Source organism: Ochotona princeps, chromosome 1 (assembly GCF_030435755.1).
Source record: "Ochotona princeps isolate mOchPri1 chromosome 1, mOchPri1.hap1, whole genome shotgun sequence".
NCBI lineage: Eukaryota > Metazoa > Chordata > Mammalia > Lagomorpha > Ochotonidae > Ochotona > Ochotona princeps.
In genome coordinates this window covers 126,874,211-126,890,199 of record NC_080832.1, presented here as the reverse complement: position 1 = coordinate 126,890,199, position 15,989 = coordinate 126,874,211, and the positions used below count along the sequence as shown (strand labels likewise).

The 15,989-nt window shown below is 42.5% G+C and overlaps 1 protein-coding gene across 2 annotated transcripts in view; it reads left to right on the top strand.

Annotated features, from left to right (window-relative positions):
• Positions 1-2,856: 2,856 nt before the first annotated feature.
• KDM1B (lysine demethylase 1B) overlaps positions 2,857-15,989 on the top strand; it is a 149,261-nt gene continuing 136,128 nt past the window's right edge. For both annotated transcript variants that reach the window (XM_058667645.1, XM_058667636.1), the window contains exon 1: positions 2,857-2,953. The gene's annotated coding sequence lies outside the window, so the exon portion shown is untranslated. The remainder of the gene's footprint in view (positions 2,954-15,989) is intronic.

The following is a 15,989-nucleotide window of genomic DNA, read 5'->3' as shown; positions in this document are numbered from 1 at the left end:
TATCCTTTAGTTGCTAATTCACTCTGCAAATGGCTGTAATAGCTGGGGTTGGGTCAAGACCAGGCCAGGACCCAGGGAGTCTGTGGGTGACAGGGGTCCAGCTACTTCAGTCATGATCTCCTGCATCCCACGGAGCATTAGCAGGAAGCTGGAGTGTAAGCAGAGGTGCCAGGACTTGAACCAGTATGTCAATAAGGGGTGTGGGCACTCCACCTGGTGATTTAACTCACTGTGCCACAGTGTTCACCCCATGGAGATATGAGCTTATCATAAAAAATGAAAGGAGCAGAACATAATTATCCATAATGCAGTCAACAGCTAACATTTTCCTTAGTCTTATTTCAGTCCACCTTTTGTGTGGATGAAATGTTATTGCACATACATGCTTATTTTGCATTTCCTTCTTATCATATCATAAGCATTTTCTAATGCCAGAAGAAGCTTGAACCTGATTTCAAATGACTGGGTCGCAGTTCATTGTGAACATCTACTACCAATTACTTACCATCCCTTCTGTCCTTCTCTGTTTTTGTTTTTCACTTCCATCAACAATGCTCAGATAAAAAGCCATGCACCTCGAGATTTTATTTTCTGTGTTTTAGAGCATTTCTTTCAGGAACATCCCTAGACATCAATCGTTACTTAAAAAGGAAAAAACAAAAACAGTAGCAGCAAAAATCTATAATGGGAATCTGTGCTCAGTTGCACCGTGCCTGGCATCCCGCTGCGAAGGTGGCATGACAGGCTGATTAACTGTTATCAATGAATGTTTGAGGACATTTCTCCTTGCCAGAAGCCTGGAAGAGGTGACACAGGCTGAGAAAGGGATGGCACAGTCCCTGCTTTCATGGACTGATTGTGGAGGGAAGAGGGAGTGAAGGAGAACTTCCAAGCAGAGGTGAGGTTTCAAGTGGTCTCAAAGATTGAAGTGTCGTAACTAGGCAGTTATTGAAAGCTGAGATGAGCTGTGAAGTATTGTTATCTTTAATTGTCAGTGTGATAGGCTCACATTCCCAGGATGCACTTGTCTCATCCAGTCAGAGCGCATGCTCAGCCCCAACCCTAATTGCATATCCTCCTGAAACAATCCACCCTCCCCACCACACACACACACACAACATTCAGCAGTTAGACACGCATTCTCTCTCCCTCCCCCCACCTCTCTCTCTCTCTCTCTCTCTCTCTCTCTCTCTCTCTCCCCCTTTGGCCTATTCGCAATGGATATTTCTCTGTGTGGGGTGGCACATTTGAATGTGAATGTATGCTTATACATTCCCTTACTGTTAAATAAATCCTGCCTTCTGGGCTGGCATGATTGCTCATTGGCTAATCCTCCATCTCCAAGCACCAGTATCCCATATGAATCCTGTTCCTGTCCCAATTGCTCAGCTTCCCATCTAGCTTCCTGCTATGGCTTGGGAAAGCAACAGAGGATGCCCCAAAGCTTTGGGACCCTGCATCCATGTGGAAGACTGAAAGAAGCTCCTGGCTCCTGGCTTCAGATTAGCTCAGCTCCAGCTACTGAGGCCATTTGGGGAATGAACCAGGAGATGAAAGCTCTTTCTCTCTGTCTCTCCTTCTCTCTGTAAGTCTGTCTTTCCAATGAAAATAAATTTTTAAAAAATAAAATTTAAAAATCCTCCCCTATTTGCCCATGTTACTAATGTGTGCTTAGAATTCTTACCTCTGTGTAAGGTAAGAACCTAGAGTAAAACTTAAGCTGCTCATGTCCACAACAGCATTGCTGTTGGAATGAGCAACAAAAGCACCAGATAGTGTCATGGCATGTTTAAGCATTTAATTGACATCCATAAAAAATATCGCCCCAAATTAAAGCTTGTGGCATTGTGGTATAGACGGTTAAGGCTGGTTGATTTCAGCATTCCAAGTTGGAGCTCTGGTTTGAGTCCTGGCTACCCTGCTTCCAATTCAGCTCCCTGCTAATGTGCCTGGGAGAGCAGTGAAAGATGGTGCATGCACCTGGGCCTCCTGCCACCCATGTGGAAAGCTCAGCTGGGCTTCTGAGCTCCTAGTTTGGGCTTGACCCAACCCTGCCCTTTGCAGCCATTGAGTGAGGATAAAGGGAGGGAATTAGCTAAGCAGGTAGAAGGCTCTTTCTCTCCCTCTCTCTGTCATTCAAATAAATAAATCTTTAAGAAATAAATAAAGTGACACCATTATATTTGTGGTTTAGAATTCTCTAGCAATGCTCTAGTTTAAGGAGGAAGGACTGGAAGTAGAAATGGAGACCTATATTAGGAATAGGTGAACAGATATAGGACTCATGGGATCTGTTGATTAGTAGAATCTGGAGGAAATTTTTTCTAAAATCTTTTTTTTAAAGATTTATTTATTTTTATTGGAAAGTCAGATATACAGAGAGGAGGAGAGAGAGAGAGGAAGATCTTTTGTCCAATGATTCACTTCTCAAGTGGCCGCAATGGCCAGAGCTGAGCCAATCTGAAGTCAGGAGCCAGGGACTTCCTCCAGGTCTCCCACGTGGGTGCAGGGTCCCAAGGCTTTGGGTCGTCCTTGACTGCTTTCCCAGGCCACAAGCAGGGAGCTGGATGGGAAGCAGGGCCACTGGGATTGGAATCGGCACTATTATGAGATCCTGGAGTGTGTAAGGTGAGGACTTTAGCCACTAGGCTACTACGCCAGGCCCTTTTGTAAAATCTTTAGAACAACCCCAACTGGGCCACAGGCATTGTGTGTCATTTATCAAGTCTTTTAAGCCAACTAAGCCTTTGATTTTAAACCTGTAAAATGGGGAGGTTGGGTTAAGTCAGGACTGGACTGGACTCAAGATGTCGTTTTTCCCTTACTCAAGCACAGATGTGGATTCCAGACAAGACAGGATTCCAGGCAGTAACCAACACTGAGATTTGGAAGAGTTGAAATCTACGTGCTTGCCGTGGACTGGGGAGCTCCAGGTTTATTCCCAGCTCTGAAGGTATGATTACAAATTTACATCTTCCTGTTCTTCAGGGAGGAAGTGGGATTGGAAGAGCTTGTAGTAAATAAGGGCCTGTGAAGAGTGCCATGCTTCAAATGATGGGAGTCTGTCCCCACCTCTGGGAGATCTGATTTCAATCAGAGAACTTTCTTAGTCAGAATGATAATAGCAATAATTAGGAAATGATGAAAATGAGTTGCCTGTGATTCCTTGTAAATTCATGCCTGTCACTTTCAGAACCGTGTTCTCCAAAGTCTTTCTTATCTGATGTATTGTATATATACAGCCCTTCTCTTGAACTTATGTAATTGCTCTAGATCTTTTTTTTTTTAAACAAAATACACCTACCTATGTTCTAATCCTGAATGCAAATAAAACCAAGTTTTAAAGGCGGAGAGACCTACATAGACACAGAGAGGTATCTATTGGCTCATTCTCCACATTTCTGTAAGAGCTGAGGCTGAGCCGAGCAGCAGCCAGGGGTTCAACCCAGGTCCCCCACATGAGTCGCAGGGACTCAGCTGACTGAGCTATCCCTGCTGCGAGACAGGGTTTACATCTGCAGGAAACTGGAATCAGGAGTGGCGCCAGGACTTGCAGTTCTACACTCTGATATAGGATGCAAGCACATGCTTAACCTATGGTATAAAATATTTTAAAGGTTTACTTATTTGAAAGGAATGGTGAGAAACAGAGAGAGAGAGAGACCCCACCACTTTGTCATGTTTCAGTGCCAAGCCCATCTGGCTCCTGAGTGTCTTCTTTTTTTTTTTTTTTTTTTTTCTTTTATTTTATTTTTATTACAAAGTCAGATATACTGAGAGGAGGAGAGATAGAGAGGAAGTGGAGCTGCCGGGATAAGAACCAGCAGCCATATGGGATCAAGGCGAGGACCTTAGCCACTAGGCCACACTGCCGAGCCCCCTGAGTGTCTTCTAATGTAGTCGTCCTTTTCCAACCGTAGTACTTGCCACACATTTCAGCCCCATTTGCATTAATCTCTCCTGGGAAACGCAAGGTCTTCTTTCCCCAATTAAGAGTTCTGCACTTGATCCTAAATGATAAAGGGCTCCATAAATGTCTATAAAGTACTAGATACTTAGCAAATATCAACTAATAAATGAAGGAACTAGAGCACATTTAATTATTTCATGGACACACTTTGTCTACAAAACACCATGCTAGGATTCTGTCCAAAGAAAAAATACTTTTGAAATTAGGAAATCATCCAGAGAATTCTAAGAAACTTCAATTTTTAAAAATAGCCAAATGAAAATACGCATTAGAGAAGACTCACTTTTTGTCTGAGAGTACATATCTAATTGATTACATTTGCCTAAATTGGAAAAGGTGTCCAAAGTTTTAGATATATTGACATCATCTGAATACAACAAAATCCATCCATGGTGCTGTGCAATAGATAACAACAACCATTATGACTTATATTTCTATAACATCTTATGCATTTCTGAGCTCTGTTGTTAGTCTCTTTTTAAATTTAGCTCTGTTGAACTGCTATATAACACCAGGCATTGTGCTAAGGGCTGGGGGTATAGTATTAAAGAAAACAAGCTGAGACGATAAGGAGGGTAAGAGCATGGAGGACAGAACAGAGGCTTGTTCTGAATTTGAAAGGTGTGTCCTACCCCTGAGCTCTGAGGGTGAGGAAGAGGCAGCCAGGTGGCATCAAGGCAAACGCTGTCCCTGCAGAAGCAGTGCGTGTGTATCAGCAGTTCCGGAAGGGGGCTGATGTGGCTGCGGCTGACTGAGGAGTGAGAGGGTAACAAGTCCTTCACATAGGCCTAACTGATGGGAATAAGGATTTGGATTTTGCTCAGATTGCAATGGGGAAAGATGAGTGCAATTGTCAGTTGGATAGATTGGTCACAAACGGAGAAGATGCAAATTCTAAACGCAGGAACGAAAGAGGGGCTGTTGCTACCAAACTTCGGGAAATAAGAGCATATATCAGAGGGGATAACTGGACTGATTGCAAGCTAACAGATTCTGTAATCTGCATGAAATGGACAAATTCTTAGAAAGACACAGACTACCAAAATCGACTTAAGAAGATGCAGAAAATCTGACAGACTTACAGCAGATAAAGAGATTAAATTAATCATAAGGACCCTACAAAGAAAAACTCAGATGCTTTATAAGTGAATTCTCCCAGATATTTAGGGGAATAACTTACAAACTCTTTTCAACAAACTGTGAAGGATCATTTATCAACTGATTCTATGAGACCAATACTAGTCCAATACAAAAACTAGACAAAAGTATGACAAAAAAGAAACTGCAGACCAATATCCCTTATGAATAAAGATTCAAAGTCCTCAACAGAATGCTAACACACTAAATACAGTGACAAGTAAAAATAATTATATACCATGTCTACATGGAATTTATATCAGATGCTCAAGTTTGGTTTAATATGAAAATCAACTGACTAAATGTAGCTTACTATAGGATAAAGAATGATAACCAAACGATCATTTTAATAAATACAGCAAAAGCATTTGATGATGTTCACTACTCTTTCATGATTAAAAATAAACTCTTCAAAAGCTAGAAATAGAGAGTAATTTCCTCGACTTAATAGATTCCATCAACAAAAAAGCTTCATGGCTGGAGCTGCATGGTAATGTAGCAGGTAACAGTGCTCTCAGTAATGCTAATATCCCAAATAGGTGTCAGTTCAAATCCTGGTTACTCCACTTCTGACACAGCTCCCCACTAATGATCTGGGAAAGCACAGGAGGATGGCCCACGTGCCAGGGCCCCTGGGAGACTGGAAAGAATCGTCCATCATCTGGACAGCCTAGCTCCAGCCTTTGTGGGCAAATGTGGAGTCAATTGGCAGATGAAAGGTCTGTCTCCTCCTTTCTCCTCTCTCTGTAACTCTACCGTTCAAATAAATAACTAAATCTTTTTTTAAAAAAAGAAAATGAAAATCTCACACCATCCCACTTGTGGTGAAGGATAGGATGCATACCCCCTAAGATGGGTCACAACATGGGGATTTTTACTTCAAACGAAAGAAGGACTTATTTACCTATTTAACTCAAATAGAACAACAGAAACAGACAGCAATCTTCCATCTTCTGGTTCACTCCCCAGACATCTAATAAGATCAGGGCTGAGCCAGGTCGAAGCTAAGAGCCTGGATCTCCACGCAGGTTGCTCACTTGGGCGGCAAGAGTTCAAGCACTTGGAATATCTGCTGCTACTCTCTAAGGTGCAATAGCAGGGAGCTGAAGTGGAAGCGGAGCAGCTGGGATTTGAACTGGTGTAGATGGGATGTTTACAGTGACTTAACTTGTGATGCCACAGCTCTGACCCCATTACCGTTACTTCTGTTGAGCATTGTGCTGGATGTTCCAGCCAGGAAAATTAGGTAAGCAAAAGAAGTAAGTCATTCAGAGTGGACAATAACCTGAACAGTAAGAACAACTGAAACAAAAAGATGTTTTGAAGGTTGAACCTACTGATTTTATTTTTGGATTAAATGTGGAAAGAGAGGCAAAGGTTTGGGAATGACTTGAGAATTTCTAGCATGAACAACTGACCAGGTGGCAGTACTGTTTACCTCCTAAAGCAGCTGCATTTTTGTCCCACCAAAGCTCTCTGCATCAGGCATGCTCTAAATATCGGATCGATGAAAAAGGTGACTGTCAGAAGTTAGTAAACTAATTTAAGAGGAGAATTGATGTAATTCTGAAATTCATATGCTTCCAAGTGAACGATCTGTTTTGTTCCCTTTAATACATCTGAAGAGGCACATTACTCCAGGAACTTACATTTAGTTACTTCTTATACAGAACTCATTGGTGCTACTTTACGTTTGTTTGTTTATTTATTTATTTATTTATTTATTTATTTATTTATTTGAAACAGAGGGACAGAGGATAGATCTTCCATCCGCTTGGTTCACTTCCCCAGATGCCTGCAGCAGCCAAAGCTGGGCCAGACCAAAGGCAGGAGTCTGGAATTCAATCTGTGTCTCCTATGTGGCTAGCAGGGGTCCAAGCACTTGAACCATCACTGCTGTCCTCAGGGTGTGCACTAGCAGGCAGGTGGAATACGAAGAAAAGCCACAATTTCAGCCTAAGCGCTTACTAGGAGACACGGGCATTCCAAGGGGCCTCTCAGAAGCTATAGACTCTTCCTGTGCCTGTTGTAACTTGGCGTATCCCCAGCTTTCTCAGGTGAATCTAGATTGCATTTTGCTGAAATGAACCAAAAAAAGTTTGAAGGGACAAAAAAAGTTCTCTGTAGATCCAATGGCAGATACTCTGACTTGAAACCCTATAAAATAATCTTGAGAAAATAAAAAAAAAAAAACCTGGGATTTATGGTAAGCAAACCTAGGCACCAGCCCCAGGCCTAAAAGGAACCAGACACCAGGGCTGCTCCAGGACCTGCTGCTGCTTCCTGGGGCTTCTGTGGGGACAGAGCCTCTCTGCTCTGTGCAGTTCCACCACTTATCTGTGGTGTGGCCCTTGTGGCCACAGACTTTCCCTGATCCCGCTCTCTGCACTTTTCTGACTTCAACCCTTCCTTCCAGCCCAGGTCAAGTTCATAGCTGTGGGATTCAGAGGCCCCTTTTTGGTTGCATGAGCCATATCCAGATTAGGCTGCTAGAAAATATGACGAGTGTTGTCAACGGGCCACCCCATGTAACCTGCACAGCACAGTGCTGGCGCTGCTGGAGGTGATGGCGACTGTCACAGTCAAGGTGTGGGCTGTTCTGCAGGTGCACGATGGCTAATTGACTACAAAGAGGGATGCTTAGAGGATTGATACAGCCTCATTTCTGGATGTGTCTGTGAAACCATTTGCAGAGAAAAATGTAGGGCGGTGGACTGAATGGGGGAGATCTGCCCTGACCTTGGGCCAGACACCACCCAGACTGAATGGGACAGGAAAGAGAAGGGGTCAGCCTCTTATTCTTGCAGACCAACCTATTTCTCCTGCTGCCGGCTGCAGGTTTTTGGTCTTCTGGCCCTAGGACTTGCATCTGCAGCCCACTGGAAGGCTCCTGGGTCTCTGGACTTGGGTTTGGGGCTGCATCTTCAGCCTTTGTTAGTCTGATGCCTCCAGTTTCCTGAATTGAGCTGCTGCCAGCTGCCTTGACTCTAACCTCTGTGGCTGTGTGTACGTGTCTCAGAAACCCACTGGTTCACTCTGGAAAGCCCTAATCACTCCAACAATTCCAGGTCATCATGAGTCACCCTGTGCAAATCTCACACTACAAATAGCTTGAAAGCTTCATATGCCTGCAGAGTGTTAGCCTTGTGAACTGGGGAAACCAAGGCAGGATAGCAGAGTCTTCTCAGGAATTCCCAGCATAGAAATACAACATGAATGCATGATCTCTAATACTGCAGTGGCCGTAAATCTTTATTTGGCCAGCCCTGTGAGGAGGTGAGGGGTCAGCATGGCCTCCATGGGCAACCTACAAATTACTCCATTTCAGGAAGTACCTCTTTGTTACTGTCACTTTCCCCTAGCCTCCCCTCCCCTCCCCACCACCACCACTCCAGGCCACTTGTACCTCCTTGATCACAGAGTAGAGAGGAAAAGAGAATTCCCAATCGTATCCTTGTTCTTGTGAGGGCGCCCCCTCCCAGGACATACCCTCATAATGGCCCACTGCGTGCCCTCTGTGCTGGTAGTGTGCCCTGGGCCCACAGCAAAAAGCGCATTGAGTGCCCCAGTAGTCAAGGATATGTGGGGCTACCCGAAGCTGAAAGAGGCGAGGAAGCCTTCGCCCTCCAGGCTCTCGGGGGCAGGATCTGTCTTAACCTCTGACCTCTGGCCTCTGGAATGATAAGCTATTAGATTTCTGTTGACTGAAACTCTCCAAATTGGGGGTTTTAAATGTTTGATTAATATAAAGAGAGCAGCTTGTATGTGTTTCATAGCTATAGTTCCAATCTGTTTACTGTAATGCCCCCCTAACACTCTCCTTTCTAGAACCCCCTTCTTCTTTCTTCAATTTTTGCAAAAATTTATTTTTAAAAAGATTTATTTATTTTTATTGCAAAGTAAGATATATAGAGAGAAAGAGACACGGGAAGATTTTCTGTCTGATGATTCACTCTCCAAGTGGCCGCAACAGCCGAAACTGAGCCAATCCAAAGCCAGGAGCCAGAAACTTCCTCCATGTCTCCCACGTGGGTGCAGGATCCCAAGGTTTTGGACTGTCCTTAACTGCTTTCTCAGGCCACAAGCAGGGAGCTGGATGGGAAGTGGAGCTGCCGGGATTAGAACTGGCACCCATATGGAATCCTGGCGCATTCAAGGCAAGGACTTTAACCACTAGGCGACCATGCCATGCCCAAAACTTATTTTTTTTTAATGAATTTTATTTTTATTTGAAAGGCAGAGTTACAGAGTGAGGGAGAGACAGAGAGAAAGCTCTTCCACCTGCTAGTTCACTACCCGAATGGCTGTAATGCCCAGCACTGGACTGATCTGAAACCAGGAGTTTCCTCTCTATTTCCCACATGGGTACAGGGACCCAAGGACTTGGGCCATTCTCTGCTGCTCTCCCAGGTCATGAATATGGAGCCAGATCAGAAGTGGAGCAGTCAAGAAGTGCCCATATGGGGCACAGCAGGCAGAGGGTTCGATCACTACGCCCCAGTACCCAACCCTAGCAAAAATTTATTTCAATCCAGTCTATAATCACAGACTGAATACACCACTAATCATAGTATTCAACAAATAAGAAATAGAAAGATTTATATCAACTATTCTGTAGTATAACTGTAGTACAGAGTTTAAACAAGAGCTAAAAACAATCAGATCACAAGATACCCATTTAATTGCTAAGCATTTATGTATCAGACAAAACATACGATATTTGTCTTTTTGAGATTGGTTTATTTCACTAAGCATGGTTTCTAGTTGCAACTGTTTTGTCACAAAAAAAAAATTTTCATTCCTGTTATGGCTAAGCAGTATTCCAAAATGTACATATACTACATTTCCTTATCCAACTCTCATTGATGGAGATTTGGGTTATTCTAGATCTTAAATACTGAGAATTGAGATGCAGTAATCACTGGAGTATAACTTTCATATGGTGATTTCATTTTTTTTTTATTCCAATGTTTCTTGTCTTCTTAAATTTTGCCAATTTCATTTTGCTTAGGTCCATTCCCAGGAGTGGGATGTCTGGATCATATGGTAGAAGAATTCCCATACTGTCTTCCCTGATGGTTGTACTGGTTCATACTCCTGCCAAGAGTGGATTGGGATACCTTTTCCCCCACAATTCTTGCCAACATTTATAATTCTTTTTTGTTGTTGTTATTTTAATTTTGGATAATAGTCATTCTAACTAGGGCAAGGTGAAACCTCATTGTGTTTTAAAATTTGCATTTCCCTGCTGGCTAATGATCCTGACCTTTTATTTACGGGGCGTTGGCCATCTGAATTTCATCCTTTGAAAAATGTCTGTTCCTGTCCCGTACCCTTTCCTGACTGGATTGTTTGTTTTCCTGTAGCTGAGTTTCTTGAGCTCCTCCTTATGGACTCTAGATATTAATCCTTTAACTGTTGCATAGTTTGCAAATATTTTCTCCCATTTTGTCAGTTGCCTCTTGTAATCCCATTTGGCAGTTTTTGATGTTACTGCTTGTGCATCTGGTGTCTTTTCCAAGACGTCTTTGCCATGCCAATGCCAGAGTCTCCGCAATGTTGTCCTCTAACAATGTGATGATATCAGGTCAAAATTATAGGCTCCTGATACATTGTGAGTTGATCTTGGTATGCGTAAATCCAATTTTCCCAACACCATTTGTTGAAGATACTGTCTTTTCTCCAAGGATTCTAGCTCATTTGTCACAGATTTGTTGGTTGTAGCTGCATGATTAATTCCTGAGGTTTCTATTCTGTTCCACTGGTCTATTTTAGTGCCAATATCAGGCTGTTTTGATTATAATTGCCCAGTAACAGGTCTTGAATTCTGGAGTTGTGATGCCTCTCGCTTTGTTTTTGTAGCTTAAGATTGCTCCAGCTATTTGGGGCCTCTTCTGTTTCTGTACAAATTTTAAAATTGCTTTTCCTAGATCTGAAAATAATGTCGTTTTGGTATTTTGAAATTTTGATAGGGTATTCTGATAGGATTTTGATAGGGGTCAGATTGAATCTATAAATTGCCTTGGATAGTATTAAAATTTTGATGATATTAATTCTTACAGTCCACAATTATGGTAAATTTTTTTATTGTGTGGTCTTCTATATGCTGTTTTACACTTTTTTGTAGAAATCTTTCACATTCTTGGCTAAATTAATTCAAAAGCATTTCAGGTTTTTTGTAGCAATTGTTAACAGTACTGATACTATAAGTTGCTTCTCAGCCATGGCATTGTTTCCATATACAAAGACTATTGATTTTTATGTGTTAATTTTAAACCTGCAACTTTACCAAACTCTTTTATGAGTTCCAGGAGTATCTTGCTAGAATATTTTGATTCTCCTACATATAGAATCATGCCTCCTACAAACAGCAATAATTTGATGTCCTCCTTTCCAATTTGTGTCCCATTGATTTTTTTCTTGCCTAATAGCTCTGACTAAAAATTCCAAAACTACATTGAATATCAATGAGGAAAGCAGGTGTCCTTGTCAGGTTCCAGATCTTAGTGGGAATTTTTTTTTTTCCCATTCAATACGATACTGGCTGTGTTTTGTCATATATTGCCTTGATTGTGTTAAGGAATGTTCCTTCTATACTCAATTTTCTTAAGATTTTTTTCTTGAAAGGATGTTATTATTGCTATCTATATTTATTGAAATAATCGTATGCTTTTTATTTTTCAATTTGTTCATTTGATGTATCACAATTATTGATTGCATCTTTTGAGCCATTAATGTCTATCATGGATAGATCCTATTTAGTTTGGGTGAAAGATTTTTTTGACATGTTGTTAGATTAATCTACTTAGAATTTTGTTGAGAATTTTTGCATCTGTGTTTATCAGGGATATTGGTCTATAGTTTCTTTTCTTTGTTGTATGTTTTTCTGATTTTGAAATAGAGGTGATGCTGGATTTATGGAAGGTGTTTGACAAAACTCCCTCTCTCAACTATTGCAAATAGTTTAAATGAAATGGAATTAGCTCTTTAAAAGTTTGATAAAATTCAGCAGTGGAACCATCCAGCCCTGGGATCTTCTTTGTTGGGAGAGTCATTATTAATGGTTCAATCTCTGTCTTGGTTATTGGTATATTAGTATATTGGTATATTGGTTATTGGTTTTCATGGTTCAGTTTTGGTAGATTGTATTTATCCAGAAATCTATCCATTTATTCTGGATTTTCCAATTTGTTGTTAGTTATTTGTAGTAATTCTGATTGTTTTATTTTCCTTTTCTAAAGACTTATTTTTACGGGCTGGCATTGTGACATAGCAGGTTAAATATCTGCATATAAGGCTGGCATCCCATATGGTTAGCAGTTTGTGTCCCAGCTACTCCACTTCTGATCCAGCTTCTTGCTAATGCACTTGGGAAGGCAGAAGAGGAAGACTCAAGTGCTTGGGCCCCTGCCCTGACAAAGGAGACTTAGAGGAGATTCTGAGTTCCTGGCTTCCACCTGGACCGCCACAACCTTTGTGGCCATTTCAAAGGCAAAGCTACAGAGAGAGAGCGAGTGATACCTTCCATCCAATGGTTTACTCCTCAAATGACTGCAATAGGCAAGGCTGTGCCAGGCCAAAGTCGAGAGCCAAGAGCTTCACCTGGGTCTCCCAAGTGGGTGAATCAGAAATAGAGCGACTAGTACTGAAACAGGCACTCTTATGGGATGCAGGTGTTATAGTTAGTGGATTTTTTTAATTTGTTGAGACTTGATTTGTGGCTTAGCTTTCAGTCTCTCCTAGAGAAAGTTCTGTGCATTGATGAATAAAATGTGTATGCCGTAGTTGTGGGATGAAACGGTCTGTACATATCAGTTAGGTTCATGTGGCTCATAGTATACATTAACCCTATTGTTTCTTAGTTGTTTCCTCCCTTCCCTCCCCCCGTCGCAGTGGATAACGGTTGATCTGTCCATTGATGAAAGTGGGGGCAGTGTTGACATCCCCCATTATTACTGTATTATGGCCTATGTTTCCTTTAAGATCCATTAACAAATGTTTTAACTAGCCAGGTATCCTGGCATTGAATACATATACGTTTGCTATGGTCTCATATTTCTCTCGAATTGATCCGATAATTGTTATTTAATGCCCTTCTGCATCTCTTTTAACAGTCTTAATGGCACCGCCTGCTCTGGGATTAAATGCCCTATTGTGGGTTTTTTGGTTTCTAGGTGTTCAATGGTCTTCCTCACTCAGTGATGAAAAATTCTGGGAATTCTCTCTAGTTTAAAAATGCAGATTCCTTTTCCCCTTTACAATGTTCCCTTGCATCACATTCAAAGAAACCCTACTTGAGCGTTATTCCAAAGATTACAGTGAAAACAAAGTCAGAGGGGAGAAAAGCCAACTGGATTCTAATCTTTTCCCCACAAATTTCTGAAGAGTTTAGCTTTGAAAAAAAATGAAATGAAAAAGAAGGTGAAAACCAAAACTTACTCTAAGTAGGCTTTTATGTGATTCTCTTACAAGTTTCTCTTTTCTGTGAGAAACTTCTCCGTCACGTAAAAAGCAAAATTCTGTGTTCTGAATCATTGCACTTGGCACATCTGTCGAAGAGATGCAAGGTGCTGCTGGCGAACTTTTCCAGTTTTCTGTTACAGAGAATTAACCTTTTGATGTTGTACCTGCGTTTCCAAAATGAATTTTTTTATTTAAGAGATTAATGATGATCATCCTCCCAGCCTCTGATAAAAGAGTAAATCATTCTGACACAAAGAAAGGGAGGTTAAGCAGGTAGTTAGGTGATATGGTGTGTGGGGCACGGAGAAGAGCTTCTGCCCAGAAAACATCTGTGCATCTCCTGGGTAATTATCTTAGAACGTCTTCGTTCCAAAGTCCCCCGGAAAGGTTGTGTCTTTGCATCTACCAAGAATGGCTGATGACATGAACGCAGCTCCGGCGATCTCACTGCCTGAGTATTACCTGAAAGCTGCGCTTGAACACGTGGGTGCTGACTGGGGGGTGGGGGGGATACAAAGAGAGTTTTGCAATCGGGATGGAAGAAGGTCAGGTTGAACCACAGAGAAGTGTGACAGCCCCAGAGATAAAACCCTCCATCTGCTTCCCCCGTATGTCCTTGCCAACCCTTGCACTACTGGGCTCAGGGTTGCCTTGGCCCTGAGGTGTGTGTGTGTGTGTATCAGTGGAAACACATCGTTTGAAGTGGGTTCACTGGGCTCTAGAGATGGAGCCAAGTGACCCCTCCTCCCCCTCTACACACTTACGTACTCCATGAACGGCTTCCAACTAGCCAACTGCACCTCAGTCCTGCAGACTTTGAAGCCTTTGATTTATGCAACTTGTTTGTTCATGCTTAAATAAAGTCCTTGGCAGGGTACAGGAACTTGTTCCAAATCTCTTTTTCTGGCAATATATATTTTTTTGATCATAGCCCAGTGGAGGCAAAGGAGGAAAGTAACTGACAAGCACACAACTTGTAGCAAAAAGACCTGGGAAAAAAGAATGATGCAGATTGAATTCTAAAACAGTCACCTTCCTATTGATTTACTGTCTTCCTTTTCTCAGCTGGAGGTGAGGAGACTTGACCTGTAGAGATTTTTTTCAAACTATAGGGTAGATTTCACTTCAGTTACGATATGTGAAAAGGATTAAAGTCATAACTCCCATCCTTACAACAAGCCAAAAAGCAGTCTAAATGCAAACCTCTTGGTGAAAGGTCATAGAGCAAATTGCTATCATGAACTCTCGAACAACTGGTGAATGTCAAGAATGATCATGGAGACCAGCTTGCCTGGACGTGAGCTGCTGGGGCTACAGATGTAGGTGCACTAAAATGATTATTTTGGGGCCCGGCGGCGTGGCCTAGCGGCTAAAGTCCTCGCCTTGAAAGCCCCGGGATCCCATATGGGCACCGGTTCTAATCCCAGCAGCTCCACTTCCCATCCAGCTCCCTGCTTGTGGCCTGGGAAAGCAGTCGAGGACGGCCCAAAGCCTTGGGTTCCTGCACCCATGTGGGAGACCCGGAAGAAGCTCCTGGCTCCCAGCTTCGGATTGGCTCAACTCTGGCCATTGCGGTCACTTGGGCATGAATCATCAGGCGGAAGATCTTCCTCTCTGTCTCTCCTCCTCTCTGTATATCTGGCTGTAATAAAAAAAATGAATAAATCTTTAAAAAAAAATGATTATTTTGGCACATTGCAAGCGGAAACTCCTGTCAGCCTTGTCTGGAGAGGTTTCCACACCTTTGTGGGTTCTACCTCCAGGCACCCCGACCTGATTTTTAAGACAAAGATGTGGATCTGGAATTGTACAATGAGTGTGTGACGCTGGTATCCTATGTGGGTACCAGTTTTGAGTTCTGGCTGCTTTGTCGCGGCTAGCTGAGCCGGCATAGTAGGCACGGCGAATGTCCGAGTGAAAAGCACCGACACACGGAGACCATGATGGTGTTAGAAGTGCTGGGAGCCGTCTCTCCGAGCCTTCTCTCCACAAGCCTCTTTATTACCATATTATCTCCTCTTTCCCCCAAGCCCATCAACAGGACAATAGGACGCCAATGAGTCTGCAAAGGCTAGGTGCTACTGCCTAGGCCGATTCCTGAGTGCTCAGCTTAAGGAATGTAAATCAACTCCTCAGCCCACAACACTGCTTGGTTTCCAATCCGTTCTCTGCTGATGTGTCTGGGAAAGCAGGAGAAGATGGCTCAGATGCATGGTTCCTCTGTGCCCGTGTGGGAGGCCCAGTGGAATTCCAGGCTCCTGCCTTGGGCCTGACCTAACCTTGACTGTTGCAGAGATTTCGGGAGTGAACCAGCAGATAGAAACCTCTCTATCTCTCCCACCCTCTCTGTAACTCTGCCTTTCAAATAAGTAAATCATTTAAAACAAATTTATTTTGTAAGACAAACAAAATCGTAGGA